This window comes from Rhipicephalus microplus, chromosome X, assembly GCF_043290135.1.
Source record: "Rhipicephalus microplus isolate Deutch F79 chromosome X, USDA_Rmic, whole genome shotgun sequence".
NCBI lineage: Eukaryota > Metazoa > Arthropoda > Arachnida > Ixodida > Ixodidae > Rhipicephalus > Rhipicephalus microplus.
In genome coordinates this window covers 165,419,998-165,439,770 of record NC_134710.1, presented here as the reverse complement: position 1 = coordinate 165,439,770, position 19,773 = coordinate 165,419,998, and the positions used below count along the sequence as shown (strand labels likewise).

The following is a 19,773-nucleotide window of genomic DNA, read 5'->3' as shown; positions in this document are numbered from 1 at the left end:
GCTCACTGCAAGGTAGGCCCACAGATCGTCACAACACGTGAATCAAAAGCGAACTTCTCAGACTTCAAATTCTGTATAACCGAAAGCCTTAATTGTGACTTTAGTAAAGTAATATACATGCTACATTAAAACATCTGCGGGCAAGAATATATCGACTGAACAGACACGCTATTTCGGCTGCGGATCAATAATCACCGGTACCACGCCATTTCACTGCCGAAGTTACCTTTATCTAGACATCTGTGCCTGCTAAACCACGGTTTTGAAAATATCAGCATAACTTTTTTACAGTCCGGTTTCTCAAACAGGCGCGATCGTGAACCGCGTGAGGCATATTTTATTTTCAAATTCATAACATTAGTAGCCGGCATCAACGAGGACCCCGGAAGATTCTTCGGCCTCCGGGAGGTAAGCCAGGTGGAAATTGGCAACAAAGATTCAGAACTGGAGACCTTGACGATAGTTTTAGCGCGAGAACAGAACGGCGACAAAGAGACAAGAAGGGCACGAGCGCTTTTGTCGTCGTTCTGTTCTCGCGTTATAGCTATCGTCATGTCATACCAACTAGCCCAAACTGCCACACCTCTATGGAGACTATGCTTGTTTTCTGACTCACTCATATGTGTACAGTGTTTATCTTTTTTTTTCCTTCACGTGCACGTACAAAGTGAAGTGTTTACGCTCGCCTACAACTTCAAGGCCGATGAAGGGAAACGAGCGAAGATGAAAGGTAAAGAGCCGATGGACCTATTAAGGGGACAATCTTCCCTTACGCGCTGCGGCCCGGGCCCTTTCCGCCACCGCGGCGGCAATCTTGGGTGGCCCCACACACGTCGAGAACTGGCCAGCACAAGCTAAGAACCAGATGTGAATTTACACCGACTTTTGGATGTGCACAGTCTGGTTTAGTGCTCAGCGTTCACAGTTTTTTTTCACTCTCGCAAACCTCTTTCAAGGCGAGAGGGACGCGGTAGCAACCAAGTTTGAACGTCTACGTTAGTCTAACTCATCCATCCTCTTTACCAAGTCTTTCGCGAAGGGGAGGGGGGTAGGCAAACCTACTTCACTCGTCAGGGGAGATGATATATATATGTATATATATAGTCAAGTAGATCCTTCATGAGCAGTCACAACGTGGTTTATTTCGACGTTTCAGCAAGTGTCTGGCCTTCATCAGGATTGAGGGTACAGTTTTTTGGTGCTCAGCTTTATAAAATCTTAAATAAGAGAGGGAGAGAGAGAGAAAAAGAAAAAAAGAGTTAAAAAAGCAATAATATTATATAGTGAACTCCCCCGCGCGCCCCTTTCACTCCTCCTTCCCCTACCCCTCCCTCTCTCTCCCTTTTCTCCTTCTTTTGACGTTCACTTTTAGGATGTCTGCGGTCTGTGTATCATTACTTTCACTAATGTATAGTTCCCGACAAAATGGCACCGCACGGCTCTGGTGGTTGGGTGTGGGGGAAAAGAGCTTTGTTAAGAAGTTTAAGTCTTTATCTACTCAGCGCCTCGTCGACATCTCGTCGTTGAAAGAGGGGTGCCGCATATTTCCCCAGAGGCTGGCAAGCGGGTGCAATGTCAATTCTTGTCCGCTTCTGGGTTACGCGTGCAGTAGGGGCCTCCCGATTGTGCACAGGGTTGCTGTTGGGCATGTCGTGTTTGGCACAATTGATTGGATAGTGAGGTAAAAACAGAGACGACAGCTGTACTTAGAAAGAGTAGTTACACTTGGAATTATTTTGAGTTGTCCAGTGCCTTTCGCAGCAGCAGTGCCGTGAACTCAGTTATTATTTTCATTATTGCTGATATTGTTTTCTAATGCTTTAATTGCTGCAAGTGTATCTGGATTCTGATTTATTCCTCTATCGATGTTAAATTGGTGGATAAGGTATGACTCTCATTGTTCACGTTCTCGGTTTGATTTAAATCCAGTTTCAAAGAGAATTACTGATAGTTTGTCGAATGCATGGTCGGGAAGATTGAGATGTTTTGATAGAGGCAGACTTGGGGCTGATTTCGCATGGGCTCTGTGATTATTGAAACGAATCCTAAATGATGTTTCTGTTTGTCCGATGTACTGCATACTGCACACGTTGCATTCGAGTTGTTCCACATTAGAGGAATCGCATGTTAGGTTTCGTCGTATGTTAATCGAAAACTTGGATTGTGTGCTGGTTGCTTTGTGTTTCTCGCATCGCTTTGCACACAAGACATCGTTACTTTAAACAAGGTCGGCATGAATTATTAGTGGGTGAAGTATTGATTTGAGATTGGACAAGTGTGTCTCTGAGGTTGTGTGGTCATCGCTAAACGACGCCAGGAGCGGATGGGAATGCGCGTTTCAGACGTTCACTTTGTTCCAGAATGTTGTAATGTCGTTTAAGGATTTTGTTTACATTGGGGAAGTTTGTGCTGTAAGTTAAGCAGAGGTTTGTTCGTTGCGGGTCTTCTTGCGGTGGTCGCTTCATAAGTAAGTCACCACGCTTCAGTTTCATTAACGACCAAAGCACGCAACGGTGGACGATTTTCTGCGACTGCAAGTCGGCACTGCCGTCACTTCTGTCAAATCTACGCCGTGGTCCACACGAGCAGTTGGTATTTGAAACAGCAAAAATGCTACATCATATAACAGAGAAAGGGCACCACGTTATATTTCAGTGGTTGCCAAGCCACTGTGGAATTATCGGTAACAAACGAGCTGATCAAGCTGCCCATTAAGCCTATACAGAAGACAACGACCAGTCAATACCTCTCTCAAGGACGGACGCTGCTAGGAGGCTCCGCATGCTTGCTCGCCAACGCTCCATGGCTCTTTGGAATGAGCCTCTCTTTACGCATGCAAGATTACGATCCCTTGATCCAACGTTAAGCATGCAGCTTCCAACGAAAATTCGACGAGGCGACGCTACTGCTCTGTGCAGACTATGGTTGGGAGTCGCGTTTACCCGTGCGTACGCGTTCCGCATAGGTATGGCCGACACCGCCGACTGTGCACACTGCGGAGATGAAGAAACAATTCGACATATCCTGTGTGACTGCCCGAAATACAACCTGGAAAGACAACACCTTTCTAATATACTAAACAGGTTAGATGACCAGCCGCTGTCAGAAGAAAGTATACTGCGCCATCGTCATGACTCATCGTCACAGAAGAAAGCCGTGCAAGCGCTATTGGGCTTCTTACGAACTACTGGCCTGTCGGAACGCCTCTGAGTGGACTGATTTTGTGTGTGCGTGTGTGTCGGTGTTTTTCTCTTATTTTTTTAAACTCTCCCTTTCTCTTTCAACCCCCTATTCCCCAACCCCAGTTTAGGGTAGCATACCGGATACTAGCATCTGGTTAACCTCCCTGCCTTCCCTTTTTTTCTCGTTTCTCTCTCTTCAGTTTTCGGGCTTTTTGAACGGCGTCATCAATTACATGGGGCGGGGGGGGGGGGTATTTTTGTTTATCTAGCTTAAGTTTTAGCCTCTGTGAGCTCGTGTCAAAATCAGCGTCTCTTGAGCAGATACGCTTAAACCGGTGAGCCTGGCTGTATTGAATACTGTTTTTTTCAGTGGCGTGGGTGATCGCTTTGGTAAGGGAGGTATTGTTGTCGATCCGTTTGTTTGCGATATAGGGTTGTAGAAAGTTTGTCTTCTTCTATCGTTATGGTAGCATCAAGAAAATTTGCGGTTGCTTGCGAGTAGGTGTGTGTGAAGTGTATGTTCGAATGTACAGCGTTGTAAGTGTCGATAAAGCTGAGAAGTTCATCCTCGCTGTGGATCCAAATAAGAAAGATGTCGTCTATGCATCTTCTGTATAACAATGGTTTCAAGGAACTTTGTGCAAGAAATTCTGATTCTAGCTTCTCCATAAATATGTTGGCATAATTGGGTGCCATTTTAGTGTCCATAGCGGTACCACTGATTTCTCGAAAGTACTCTTGGTTAAATTCGAATGAATTTAATTTGAAGACCATCCTCGTCAAAGTTGCGATGGGAGAGAAATCCGGGGTGTTACATTGTCTATGGTCTGTGTAAATGTTTTGTAATGCAGCTATGCCGTCACCGTGAGGAATATTTGTATACAATGAAGAGACATCGAGAGTAACTAAGTATGAGTTTTTCGGCACACACAGACCTGCAATGTCTCCAAGAAAATGTGTGGTGTCTTTCATGTACGACGTGAGGGTACATGGAATGTGGCTTATTAGTTTGTCCACTTACCCTGATATGGGTTCAGTTAGTGTACCTATGCCTGATATGATTGGTCGACCTGGGTTACTGGGTTTATGAATTTTTGGGAGGATGTAGAAGCGACCTGGACGAAGGTGTCCTGCTCACATTAGTTTGTGGTCAGTGTTGGTTGTCTTTTCTGAATCCAACGGTTTCCTTAGTTCTCTTGATACATGTTTGTATTCGTCTGTCGGATCACCTGGGAGGCGTTCGTAAAATTTTGAGTCGGCGGTATGCTTTTTGTAATTATTTGGTTGTATTAGGGACTACAATTGCTCTTCCTTTGTCAGTGGGTGTTATTGTTATGTCTGTCCTATAGATGCCAGATTTCTCATACTCATCTTTTCAGATTTCGTCAAGTTTTCTCGTTCTCCTTTCTTTCTGTGGTATTCGTGTACTATATCTTTCTGTACTGCGGTGATATAAAGGTCGAGACACTTGTCTCGATTACTGTTCGGTGTCCAATCATTTGTCTTACGACGGTGAATTGTTTCGTGGTTAGAAGGCCTGTATAAGAAGTATTCGCGCAACCTTAAGCTTCTAGCAAAGTTGTCGAGGTCTCAGAGCAAGTGGAATTCATCGAAAAAATTTGTGGTCGGGCAGAAGCTTAGTCCTTTAGATAGCAGTTTTTCTTCATCAATTGACAAACTCGTGTCCGATAGGTTTACAATCACAGTGTCACAGAGTGTGTTCATAGATAAGTGCTCGTTTGTACCGTTAGTGGTTGAGTTTATAAATTTTTGTGGTCATGATGGCTTGGTATTTACACTGTTCAAATTCTGTTAATCGGGTGATTTCTTCGTTCGATAAAGTGTTGCGGCGGAGAATGGTGTTGGTCATAGCGACCAGTTTCTTTACCTGCTTATCACTGTGATTGAGAGCGATTTCTGTTAATTTAAGAGATGCCTCAAGGAGGACGTTTTTCCATGTTGTTTGGTCGTGTTCATCTAGATTTATAGAAGCTGGTGTGAGGGAGAGTGTCATACCCTTGGGGGCTATTCTAGCACGAAGGTACACTTGCAATGTTGATTTATGCATTTCATGTCTAATTCGTTTGTCAGCAAGTTTTCGTACTTTAAGGAAAGTGGCACTGCAACTGGGAAGCGATGAGCTGGACTTACATTTCAGAAGTCAATCTTCTTTTGAGTGCGGGGAGGGCACTGACGAGGTGCGCAGGTTGTAGTTATGTCCGGCAGGCCTTCGTCGTTGTAGGGAAAATTTCGGCGTTGGGCTCCCGGCGAACGTGTTCGTAGGCAGCTCCGGGGTCCGCAATAGGGGGACGCGGTTTCGTAGTTCGGCAGGCTTTCCTTTGAGGAGTGGTGTAATGGTGCTGTCGTGTAGTGCTTTTGGTGTCGACATCCGCAATGGAAGGACGCGTGTTGGCTGTACATGCAGACTTCCCCCCTATCAGTGGTGCGCTGTTGATGATGGTGAGGGGGTGCTTGTGGCTCGCGGGGGTCACAGTTTCGCCGATCGTCGGGAACTCGTCTGTGATGTTGGGTGGGTGCGGGGCTCCTGGAATATGTTGATATGCAGAGTTTTTGTTGTGGGCTCCTGGAATATGTTGATATGCAGAGTTCTTGTCGTTCACACGAACCACACGAAGTTCAATCCCACTTCAACAGGCTGAGGAATGGTGTCCTTAGCCCGATTTCCGCGTCCAATATGCGACGCTCGTATTGCTATCATGCCTCTTTTTCTGAATAAGCTTTCGTGGTTAACATCTACAGGTACCACAATAGCTGTTTAATAAATTTGTCATGGATGTTAGTCATCGGGATGGAGACGTACTAAGCGCCGATACGAGCATACATCCACGTTGAAACGGAGCTATAGCTGCCAAACACCGAAACGTATACATTCGGCAAACCCTCGATCCTTTATGAATGTAAAGTAAACATTTAATTACCCCTGTAAAGGCGTGTATACTTTCGTGTTATATGCCAATTCCTCTGACGGAGGCATCAACGATGTTTTTTTTTCAAGGAATGATTGCTGGTATATTTTTTCTTAGTAAGTGTTACACTTTCTAGCATATATTCAGGTATAAGTGTATTATAATTTGTCTTGATGGTTAATAGTCTGAAGACTGTATCTCGAGCATGCAGTTATTATTAATGTTGCTGTTGTTATGTTCCTGTTATTAACTTATTGTCAACTTCTCAACCCTTTTTAATGTTTGATTTGTGGTGTTATGGGCGTGGTACATTGTTTACAGTCATCATATTTGTATTAAAAATTATTAACGGGCCACCTGTAAAAATATGCCCCCTACAAAAGGTGTAAACAAAATTGTCTTTTGAAGGAACTAAATATGGACGATTATAACGTTAAACTATCCCTCGTTGCTTCCTTTCGAAATGGTCGTTAGCTGTATATGATTGGTGTAAACAGTCTTTGTCATGCACACAGCACCAGCTTGTTACGCGAGGCAAAAAATGACGTTAAAATGACCCATCACCTAATGACCACTAATGCATGACCACGTAAATAATAAGAGAATGAACTATTTTAGATACAGCCTATCGTTTGCCAATTGTTTTTTGGCATTTCCAACTGTGTGCCACAAAACAGCCTGCTTGCTTCATGACATCACGAAGCCGGAGAGCATCTCCTTCTAAATGTAATTCAAGTAGGCTAGCTGCCAATCACATAATCCGCGGCTGCATATAGCAGCTGGCGAGATGAATTATGAGTTTAATAAAGTATCTCCCCTTGTAGCATAACGGTGTTTAGTAGTTTGTGCGTATATACATCTTTGGGAGCTCATACTTGCTGAGAAAAGAGGAATAGAGAGAAATAAGCAGCACTGCTCATGTGTGCTTCTTTGTTCTCCGAAATGTATTTTGAGCTGTGAAGGACAATTCAAGTTGAGTGAAAACCAACTAACGCGACTCTTGACTAAGCCTCCATAGTGCTAAAAACCACGGTATTTCACCTTATACCTGGTCCGGTGGGTCAAGTTGTGGGGCAAGATTAAAATCTGAGGTTCTTACTGAGTTCGAGTTCACTGCTTTATTCGTGGCCATTTTGCAAGCTGCCACTATGGCTCCAAGTTACCCTAAGCCAAGCTGATCAGGTTTATCTAGACTAAAGCGGAAGCAATTTTTGGCGTTTCAGTATGGAAAAAATTTAAACATCAAAGTTGATTCATCACACTCATCTCGCAACAGCTTCGACAGAGCAGCGGTGATGGTATATCCTTTTCAAAGAAAATTATTTTCCGGAAGCATCAAATGCTTTGACCGGTCCATGAAAAGTTTGTTCCTTCTCATTCGTAACTGCATCACGAAGTCACAGCAGAATAAAAGCATGAACAGGTGATGTAATATTATAGACCCCTGCTCAGCGCTTGCCTGCTCTGCAACACTACAGCACAAGACGCTAAAGTGTCGCATAGGCGACCCGCACCTCAGAGAACCTACAAGGAAAATCATCACAACGGAAATGATGGCAAAATTCCACAATGTTGTAACATTGCCTCGTAACATTTCTTTTTCTCCCGTAAGAACATAATTGAGTGATTACTGTTGTGACGGAAAACTTCGCCTTACTTGTTAGTTTTCCCAGCATGCAACCAAGAGTGACCACTTTCGAAAGAGGGGGGGGCGGGGGGCTCGCGTTTTTTTTTGCCTTCACCCCCAGCTAATACGCTTATTCATATCATGATTATCATGTTTGTACCAGTTATTTACATTCGTCATCTATTCACGTCACGTAATACCAAATTTAGTATATGTGAAGCTAGCGAAACGACCACGAGAGTACCATGAGTGTGGCACGTAGTCATGTTCTTACATGACACGCATGTCAAGATTTTCACGTGAGGGCCAGTCACTTATATTCGCAATGCAGTCATGTCATATCATACCAGTTTTGCGATATGTCATATGAACGAAACCACCGCAGGCGCAGCAAGACCCTTACATGTAAATCATGACATTCCTGACATGCATGTCATAATTTTCATGTTATGACTTGTCAGTTATGATAGATAGATAGATAGATAGATAGATAGATAGATAGATAGATAGATAGATAGATAGATAGATAGATAGATAGATAGATAGATAGATAGATAGATAGATAGATAGATAGATAGATAGATAGATACGGTCAAACTCGCCGAAGGTCGCTAAGAAATGCTTCACATTTAAACTGTCACATAATCAGTTAACGACATCATGTCTCTGCTACAAAGCTTAAAAATGTCAGGCCTGACCAGGTTGGTCCCAAGCTTTAGTTTTTGTACGTCGCGCCGGGCCGGGCGGGCTCGACGACTTCAAGCATCGGGCTCGGGTGGGCCTTTGACGCAATCAGCGGGCCCGGGCTGGTCTCGGGCTCCAAAATTCGACCCATGCACTCCTGGCACAACGTAGCTCGCGCGTCGTGCCAGCGGCGGCAGCTTGTTTACGAAAAAAATCCCTAGATGGCAGCACCAAAACTCCATGTCACACAACCAGTGCAACCGTGAAGGGGATTTCCCTTCGAGAATGGACGCGTGAACTGTCCAGTCTTTTAACTTATTTTGATAATGTTGCTTGTGTAAAACATACATCTCAGCACTAGCTAATAAAAATTTCGATATTAAACGTTACACTGGTATTGTAACATCGAAGTGCAGTTCTAACGTTTTTTAGGGAAAAGATAAATTGCGCGAGTACAATTCACGCGGATGTACCTCGCAAGCGGGGAGTCCCGCTGAATAGGCTTGCATCGCCCTCTCTGCTGCCGGCTGGTTGAGCGTTCTCGAACTCGGCCGCCTCGCGTGTAGTGACGGACGTTCTCTCCGGCGACAGTAACCCTTATTGAGGCGAAAGTAAGTCCATGCTCATGTTGTTTATTGATATTTGTCGACGTCATCTGTTGTTGTCACTGCATACGTAATTGCTGGTCTTTTTGAAATGTGAAAAATCTGAAATATTACCCGTTACGCTGAAATCTGGCGTGTGTCAGAATAATCTAATATCTTAATATAGGCAATCTTTTGTTTAACTACTAGCTTGCATGCTCAGTACGTCCACCAATAATTTAGGGCCGCAATAATAATAAAGAGGTGATAATAAACCAGCTGACCAACCGGCATTCTCATTACCTTTTAATGAAGCACCGCTGTGCGCATCATTATGTACATAGTTGTACCTGTTCATTTACCAGTACAAGCGGCACTTTCAAAGCATGATCGAAAGTAAAGCTTACCCGAAATCGCAAAGCTTTCACAATTTGTTGAAGTTGAGCTAGCGTGCATGCACTTCATCGCCAGACACTCGCAACACGTGAACATGCTAGTTTGCTTTGAGCGTCGTCGACCCAGTACACTAAACGTTCGACTCAGGAACGTTTAGTGCGCTAAGCGTCATTGCAGTTGTGTAGTATGCGCCGACATTGTGCTCCTTCTCCGTTTGCCACGTAATGTAACGTTTATAGCTAGCGGCTGCCCTGCACGAAGAATAGATGACATGCACTGTAAAATACTTTGCCGTGAGCTCTAACAATGAGTATCTAACAATATTGACCCAAATTTGCGTTTAAAAATGTTAAACTGCATATTAGTGTTTCGTTGTCGTTGCCTTTAAACCAGCCCGTTTTGTAACATCCCTCTTTTATTTTTTTATTTTTTTGTCAACAGATTGCGTGTTACGAAAACAAATTCAACAGAGACAGTAGTTGACTATTAGCACTGCTCACCGCTAGCTAATCGATACGAAACAGCATAATTCTACTGCACCGTTGGTCTGCGCCTTTTACGTAAACATTCGTGCCCATTCGGCTGCCTCGTATACTTGTTCTTGCATTACAATACGCTCAGTTTGTTCCTTTCCCAAATATTCACTTGCCTCGGCTTATATCCCTCATGTGTTGCACATTTATCGGAGTTTACATTACCGGCGTGCATTTATACAGAAAAGCAACCCATGCGGTATTCTTGTAGTGTTTTTTTTTACACTTCACCTATACATCGCCGTAAGACATTACGTATAGGGGAGGTACACGTAGATAATATCATTAATCAGTTTGCAATCGACGCAATAAATACAACAGATACATCAACACACAAGATACTTTTAAGAGAAAAACAGTCGAATAATGATGAACTACACACAGGCTACTCCACAATAGACCAAATTCAAAATATCAATCAGATATAGAGAAATGCGCGGAATCAACCTGCCTCTATACATATATTTCATATATTTCAGAGATTACGAGAAGGCGTTTGACTCAGTCGAGACATTAGCAGTAATGCAGGCACTAAGGGATCAGGGCATCGACAAACCCTACATAAACATGTATACTGAAAGAAATCTACTGTGGATACAAGGCCACCATAGTTCTCCATAAAGTAAGCGACGGAATTCCAATAAAGAAGGGTGTAAGGCAGGGAGACACGATCTCTCCAATCCTATTCACCACGTGTTTACTGCAGGAGGTTTCCAGGGTCCTAGGTTGGAAAGAGTGAGGGATACGAGAGTATGAAGAGTATCTTAGTAACCTGCGATTCACTGATGACATTATCCTGATGATTAACTAAGTGGATGAATTGCAGCTTATGATTGCTGAACTGGACATGGTAAGCAGAAGAGCACGTCTGAAAATTTTTATGCACAAAACCAAAGTAAAGTGCAAGAGTCTAGGCAGAAAACAGCACTTTGTGATAAGTGGAAATACGCTGGAAGTTGTAAAAGAATATGTCTATACTTATAAGACAGGTAGTAACCGCGGAGCCGAAACATATGAGTGAAGTAACTAGAAGAGTAAGGACGGGGTGGATCACATTTGGCAATCATTCTCAAATCATGAATGGTAATCTGCCACTAACCCACAAAAGGAAGGTATATAACAGCTGCACCTTGCCGGCACGTATACGTATACGGAACAAAAATCTGGAGGCTTACAAAGAGCTCAGCTTATATGAAGGACGACGCAGCGAGCGTTGGAAAGGAAAATTATAGGCGTAACCTTAAAAGACAAGAAGAGAGCAGAGTGGGTCAGGGAACAAACCGGGTTTAATGATACTACAGTTCAAATCAATAAGAAGAAATAGACATGGGCCGGGTACGTAGCACCAGAGTCCTTCAATACTTTTACAAAGCATTGAAGGGCTCTGGTAGTACGTAGGCCGAATAACCGCTGGTGATTAAGGGTAACTGACTGGATTCCCAGAGAAGCAAAATACACGAAGGGGATTGATTGATATGTGGGGTTTAACGTCCCAAAACCACCATATGATTATGAGAGACGCCGTTGTGGAGGACTCCAGAAATTTCACACGGGCCTACAACATTTCCGCCTCCATCGGAAATACAGCCGCCATAGCCGAGATTCCATCCCGCGACCTACGGGTCAGCAGCTGAGTACCTTATAGCCACTAGACCACCGCGGCTGGGCTACATGAAGAGGAGACAGAAAGTTAGGTGGGCCGATGAGATTAAAAAGTTCACAGGTATAACGTAACAGCAGAAAGCACAAGACCGGCTTGATTGGCGTATCATAGGAGAGGCCTTTGCTTTGCAGTGGGCGTAGTCAGGCTGATGATGATCATCATGGTGATGATGACACAAATTATAAACACCGTCACAGTCATACATTTTAAACGCCCAGACGCTTCGAGACAACAAACCATTCTTATTGGCAACGATATTGTGGGCGTTCTTACAGGGTAGAAAGAAGGCTTCATTATCAGTTTCACTAACGATATCGTCCCGTATAGACGGTTTCTTGTCTGTACTGTTTTTTGAGAAAGTAACTACAAAACGAGTGGGTTTTGTAGGGGCATTCTAATATTTTTCGTGAATTGTCTCGTTGATTTGAGACCTGCGTCAGGGCGAACACTTATTCAAGGGGGTTAATGACATTTATATTCTAATAATTACTACGAGAAAATTTATCTCGCAGTTCCTGCCTCCTTAGCACCGTGCCCTTTTCAAGGTTTGTTTCACTTCTGCGATGCTTGCAAAGGAATTATAGTTGTTCCTAACAAATCAGGCTATACTTGGTTTTGAACTTTTCTTAGTCTGTCGATTAAGCATTGCTGACGGGGATCCCATATTACACAAGCATAATCTAGAATAGGTCTCACATGCATCAGATAATGCGTTTGTTTCACGGTCTGTGAAGCTTGTTTAAAATTTATGCGTATAAAGTATAGCATGCTACATACCTTTGTCACAGTTATATGAATGTGTTTAATACGCTTTAAATTGTCGGGAAATAATAATACACTTGCACACGGGAATGATACACTTGAAAATTTCGGTGGAGGCGAAAATGCTGTAGGCTTGTGTGCTCAGATTTGGGTGCACGTTAGAGAACCTCAGGTGGTCGAAATTTCCGGAGCCATCCAATACGGCGTTTCTCATAATCATATGGTGGTTTTAGGGCGTTAAACCCAACATATCAATCAGAATGATACACAACGACATTTCCGGACGTTTAGACTCATTTTCCACTTCTCACACCACGTTGACTTCCGAGGCTGCACAAATCATTTTGCGAAATTTCAGCATCCTTGTACAATTTAATTTCTCTAAACACTACACAACCATCTGTGAATAACTTAACTGGATAGGTAATACCGTCAACTATGCTATTAATATAAATAAGGAACAGAGAAGGTCCCAATACGCTCCCTAGTGATACTCCTGACGTATTGGTTACCGCGAATGACTTTGAGCCGTTAGGTACGCTCAGCTGTGGACCGTTTAAGTGGTCCTTTCTCCAAGTAATAGCTATAAAGTTTATGTTTGCAGAGAGAATCGTAAATTTTACCAGGTTGTGTGGGACGGTATATCAATGGCTTTACGGAAATCGATGCCCTGCATCTTCTTGAGTGCTATACTGTCAAGGATTGTGCAATGTAGTGTTAAATTCGACTAGCTGAGTTAAACATGAACGTTTATTTCTGAAACCTTGCTGATATGGCGTGGAAAAGTTGGCTGACTCCAGGCATTTAACTGTTTCACTGTATATGGTGTTCTCAAATAACTTACCATCAATTGCTGTAAGCGAAATGGGCCTTTAATTTTCAACGAGCTTTTTATCACCTGATTTATGAGCCGGGGTGATGATCGCAACTTTCCAGTCGCGTGTAACAATTCCAGTATTAAGTGTAGTTTCATATATAACGCATACTTTACAATGATGCTGTGGCAGTTTTTAAAAACTAATGCTGATAGGCCGTACGGTCCAACTGCTTTCGATGTATCTATCTGCCGTAACAAGCAATCAGCACAAGTATTGTCAATCTCTACGTCTTTCATGGAAGGTTGCACGACTGCACGAAGTTGATAGCATAAGGTTGCGTGAAATATATCATGCGTACGAGCGTGACCCCTAAGTCAGTCACGCCTGGGTCTTTTTACGCATGCGCTACACGCGTTTTATCGACTTCAGTTTACTTCTTACATCAACCGTTTGTACGACATTGCGTCTTTTTTTACACTTTTTTTGTGGAAGCTGAACTTCGAAAAAATAGTACGGATGCATAAATACGAGGAGGAATTTGGGGGCGAGGTTACGCAGAGCTAAGCCCCTCCCCTTAAGCCCGCCTCTACCCCCTCTCTCGACGTGCCACCCTCGCTCGCCTTGACGATTCTGACAGCACATATTGCTGTTGGCGATCACTGGAACGGTGCACTGTGACCCACCCCACCTGACGCTCTTTGGTAGGCCGGAGCCAGACGCTGCACACTTTTTGCCACCCGTTGATTTCGGCATATTCAGGGCAAGTGTTCTTTTGTTTGTATGCGGAAAGCCTTAGTTATAACTCGCACTTCACTAGCTGGGCCGGGACAAGTCCCCGTGTATCTTACACCCTTAAGCTTTGTTAAAAAGCCGGGACTGCAATACGCAAATCTGTGGCCGGGACTTTTACTTCAGCTGTGGGGCAAGCACCTATACGTAACAAACAAAGAAACAAACAAACAAACAAACAAACAAACAAACAAACAGTGAACTTTGGTGGCGGGATCAGTCGCGAGAACGTCACTTAAACCTTTCTTTCTTTCTTAAACCAACGATTTCTTTTTGTACGTAATTGTATGAGTTATGGCACAACGCAGGCGTCGTCCTGAAAGCGTCTCGGGAGGGGTCCCATCTTCGCCAGGGCTTGCGCCAATATATACCGATCTATCTGGTTTGGATCATCTATTTGTCATATAGGTATGCATGTGGCGATAGCGCTGCACGTTTCTGCGTTTCGTGCTCGGCTCCTTGATTAGGACGGCGCATCAGTATTCTTGTTGATTGTGTCTCTTTGAATCCGTTCCTCGTCCTGTACTAGCACGTTGTTCCTGAATATCGCTGCAACGCCATTATAGTTAAGAGCATAGTCGCACTCGAGCAAACGGAATGTTGGAGTCATTTGATGTTTTGCTGGGAGTAACGTATATATAGGAGTGACCAATGTATAACAAAAATGACCAATATTACGTGTTCCTTGTATATACGGGAGCTATAGAAGCACATGTGATTGTTGAATATGTGGCTTGTATCTTTTTGAAACATTGTCCTAAGGGTACGTTTGCGTTTGGCACGATTGTTTGCAAATGATTAATCATTATTTTAGGGACCTCTGTTATTGCTGTGTTGCATGAAATGTTTAGCGTGTCGCGGCAATAAGACCTTGAACGTCGTGTTTAAAGCTGGTATATAGCGCATGGTCTCCTTTTGAAAATTGCTTGTGCACGTTGTTGTAGTGAGTGTTACTCGTTATATGCACGCGCCCAATATGAGTGGCAATATGCTGCACGTGGAAAAAGCGGCGCTGATGTTGCACGACAATGCTAGTACAGAAAGTTATCAGTGAAGTAAACACTGTTTTGACTGTTGGTACTTGCAGAATGAATTTCACGCTCGCCGGGTTTACAGGAGCCCCCCGACTAATATTGAACGCCGGTGTATACCGCAGGAAAACATATATGGTCCATCACCTGCCTTTAGAAGTGATGAAGGTCCCTTTTGGCAATACTGGCTTTAGTAGGGTTTTTTCCTGCCACTGTTTACATCAGCGCCGGCTGCTCCCGCCTATATCTAAGAACCACTAAATATTTTACACGCATCTATAGTAATTAGGAAAAATGCTTGAAGGTGAAACATTAAAGGTACTTGCATTCTTTTTTTTTTTTTGCAATGCACGTCTTATGCCAGGAGGCAATGAACGTTTACAGGCTTTTCGGGGCATGTGATGAGCACACAGAATGCATGTGACGTCCTTATTGCATGTTTTGATGTGTGAGCGCGCTGTGAAATTCGACGGAGTTTAGTCTGAGCGTAAAAAGCGGCTGGTGAACAGTTGACCTGATGAAAGATGGGGAGGGAAGGGGGGGGGGGGGGAAGTAGTTGGACCTAGAGTCACCCTAGTTGGACCTGAAATGCGACAGTGCGCTGAAAACAGCGGCAACATCATATTGATAAGGACGACCTAAGAGATTGCAATATATACAGACTCCTATACCTTATTTTCAACTTTGTGGCGAAATATTTCGAAAGGTATACCTTCAAAGAAGACAGGAGAAACACTTTCGATTAGGAATCTGCCTTAGAAAGTGGTATACTATATACAGTGGTACATCCAGACAGAAAGTTTATAAATGTGCTTTGTACGACAAAATACTTTATATAGCTTTTATAGACTACGAAAAGGCATAGTGCTCAGTAGATACAGTGACTTTGGAAGTATTGATAATTACCAAGGATTGCTTGAAACGTACGGGAATACCGTTTAGCCAACATGTATAAATATTGCACAGCTAACTTGATCGATTCTCCACAAGAAAAGCAAAATAATTGCAATGTACAATGTGCTGCTTGCTTAGAAATATTCAAACCGACCACATATGAAATAGGAATAAATATCAGCAACGATCTTTATTCCTATTCTATATTCACAAAGAAAAAACTGTTCGAAGTCCTGAACAGAGGATTCGTTTAAGAAAAGGGACAATATGAACCAATTAAAAAATAGGCCACCTATTATCATAAATGGGTGTCAAGCTTTTTCTTTTTATTTAACTTCAGTTATATATCTACTGTTTGCTCGAATGCGAGCAATGGTGTACTGTGGCTCACGTTGTATTATTGTTGTCATAATTGTGTAACAGCTCAGCAGTGCACAGTGCCGAATTAGTTTTTTTTTTTAAGATCTGTAAGTGCTTTATTGCTTCTTACATAATGCATAAACTTTCTGCAGTTTCAATATCCTCGCATTTGCTTAATATGTGTGAATGTTTAATGTGAACGCAGTTAATACGAATGAATAATCTGTTTGATTACTTGTTTTTGTTATTTACATTCCATGACTGGCTATACGATAAACACGATAAACCGGGTGTTTGTATGTGTGTTGCCACTACCATGTAGAGATTCCCTGGACGTGTTATGCTGTGGACAATAGTGTTTAACGAAGAGCACCAAATGAAAGGGTAGCATCAGTTCTGAAGCGAATTAAAGTAGCAAATTAGAGAAAACGCGAAGAGGAAGCGAATTGAACGCTGTAGTTGTACAGAGCGCCAATCTTCGCGCCTTAATGACTGTACAGGTCATGTGCACGCATTCATATCAGATCGACTCGTATGGCAGTAGGCAATTTTCTCGGGTATAGGCACGCAAGACTGGTTGGTGGTTCGTTGTTTACTCTCTGGTAGAAAAACCTTTCAGATTTTTTTAATCCGAAGCATTTCTTTGCAAACCAAAGGCACTATGAGCGTTTCTATGTACGTATATATATCTGTTCAACGTGTAGATGCTCTCGTGATCGTCTCTTTAACGTGGTGTCGACAAAAGTTGCATGAGGGGGCGGGGGTCAAAAGGGTTTGTCGAATATGACGCTCTGGTCATGACATGAATAAGGTAAAAATCCTATCACGTACGTCGTCAAAAATTTTGCTCCAGACACTTGTGGCCCGTACCCGTGTATCCCGGACATCAGCATGTGGATATGCCCCGCCGCGGTGGTCTAGTGGCTAAGGTACTCGGCTGCTGACCCGCAGGGTGCGGGTTCGAATCCCGGCTGCGGCGGCTGCATTTCCGATGGAGGCGGAAATGTTGTAGGCCCGTGTGCTCAGATTTGGGTGCACGTTAAGGAACCCCAGGTGGTCTAAATTTCCGAAGCCCTCCACTACGGCGTCTCTCATAATCATATAGTGGTTTTGGGACGTTAAACCCCACATATCAATCAATCAGTCAATCAATCAATCAATCGATCGATCGATCAATCGATCAGCATGTGGGTATGAGCCGCAGGTGATTGACTGATTATGTCTGATATTCATAGGTATGTTGGATTTAAAGTCCCAAAACCACCTTTAATGTCCCAAAATTGTGAGAAACGCCGTAGCGGAGAGCTCTGGAAATTTCAACCACCTGGGGTTTTTTAACATGCACCCAAATCTGAGCGCACAAGACAGCATTTTCGCCACCATTGAAAATGCAGGCGCCGCAGCCGAGAATCGATCCCACGACCCGCGGGTCAGCAGCCGAGTACCTTAGCCACTAGACCACCGCGGCGGGGCGCCAGTGCATATCTACCGAAGAACAATAAGAACAGACATGGTTAATTTTAATGCGACAGAGTTTACAAAAACCGATGCCGGCAGCGATAACACGACGAATGCAAATAATAAAATTCAGAATCCAAGCAAGAATCCAACCCCAGCAGTGTTGTATGCGTCAACGAAAAAAAAATAACTAAAGATGCTACTCGTTACTCTAACAAAAAAGAACGCTTTACCTCCAAGTAAAGTAACGTGTTACCGTTAGCACTACCTAAAAAAAGTAACAGACGTTACCTCTGTCGTTCTCGGTAACTATAAGTTTTAATCGACGTGTCTGATCTGCAGGAACCCACAATAAGATTTTTTAAATATATATTTTACGTTTCACATAAAGTTTCGAACGCCAAGGATTACACCAGAAGTTCTAATCTAACGAGAATTCTTTGTACAAATTGTTATAAATGTGGGTCTGATGGCATTCCACCACAGCCACCACTGTTAGGATTTCCTGTTTGTCGCGATGGTAGCGGTAGCCGAAAGCGGCGAGCAGTCAAACGGACGTCGCTGATGCCTTCGCTCAGAGGCGGAATAGGAAGGCAATTGGTTTTGAAGACAGCAACAGGTAGGAAAGTTTACCATAGCAGCTTATCGTTTTTACAGAGCCGGCCAGCATGACGAAGTCGGCTGGGGCAAAATCCTCTGAACATGGGGCCGGCACGGCCTTAAATAACGTTTTGGTCTTTTTTCTGAGACCAGTTCCCCGGTGCCTGGCGGAGAAGGTGAAGCTTTACCCGGAACGGCACGGTGGCTCGGCGGAGGAGGCGACGCTTTGCTCGGAACTGCATTGTGCCGCCTTCTGCGTGGAAGGTGGCGCTTGGATGGGGGGAGACAGTTCGCCGGAACAGCGCTCGATCTCGTGAAAAGAAGCGCTCCCCAACGAGGACCATGCCTGTGGCATAACGAAATGTACCGTACCTTAGCAGTGCTGTAGCTGAAAGGGCCCCTAACACGAGATCTTTGTTTTACTCTAGAGTTCAATGCCGAAATATAATCGTAAATGCTCATACGCAACGTATATTTATCCTATGGTCATAACTTGTGACAAATTTTAGCGTCACTTCAAAATGCACTCCTTGCCCCGCCGCGGTGGTCTAGTGGCTAAGGTACTCGGCTGCTGACCCGCAGGTTGCGGGATCGAATCCCGGCTTACAGCATTTCCGATGGAGGAGGAATTGCTGTAGGCCCGTGTGCTCAGATTTGGGTGCGCGTTTCTTTGAAAGAACCCCAGGTGGTCGAAAGTTCCGGAGCCTTCCACTACGGCGTCTCTCATAATCATATGGTGGTTTTGGGACGTTAAACCCCACATATCAAAATGCACTCCTTAAATCGCAAGGAGCTATATGCTCCTATGGAGGGTGAGCGTCTGAGGCTGTGTGCGTACAGGCTGTGGTGACGCTGAACGTTCAGTTTCCTAATCGACGGACCCACGCGCTGTGAAGAAATGAATGATGTGGGTGCTTTGAGCGCGTTTCTGTCAGGAAAAAAAGAAAAACATACCGGGCGCAGACAGCCAAAACCCCCCTGGGAGCAGCTCGACAACTGAGCGAAAGAGGGGCGAGGAACGATACACCTCGGTTGCGTGGTTTCGTGTGAACCCCGTGAATGTTCTGCATCGTTGACAACACTCGCTTTCCTTCTTTTTTTTTTTTTTTTGAAAGGTGACAAGCGGCTTCTGCCTTCGTCATTTTATAGTGGCAACGTCGCGAGGTGCTAAAACACTCGGATTAGCACTTACGTATACTTCAAAACCAGATTAAAATATCTTAAAGGCAACGTTCGTTTGTCATAATCGCTCAGAAGTGCCCACGCAGAAAGGGCTGCTTCAAACAGCACAATAATTTCGAGTTTCCGAATTTCGCGTCCCGGGTCTTTCTTAAATACACTTGTGGGGTTACACATGTGATGGCTTCTCACTATGTAGCACATGGTGTTTTCTCAATGCGACATTACACGCAACACGAGATTCAGTTCTCCACGCTCGCGGCAGAGAACGCATCACTCAACTCTC

The 19,773-nt window shown here is 43.9% G+C and overlaps 1 protein-coding gene across 1 annotated transcript in view; it reads left to right on the top strand.

The window, feature by feature from the left end:
* The first annotated feature begins 8,945 nt into the window (after nucleotides 1-8,945).
* LOC119177125 (uncharacterized) overlaps nucleotides 8,946-19,773 on the top strand; it is a 71,961-nt gene continuing 61,133 nt past the window's right edge. Inside the window, exon 1 of the mRNA XM_037428513.2 lies at nucleotides 8,946-9,031. The gene's annotated coding sequence lies outside the window, so the exon portion shown is untranslated. The remainder of the gene's footprint in view (nucleotides 9,032-19,773) is intronic.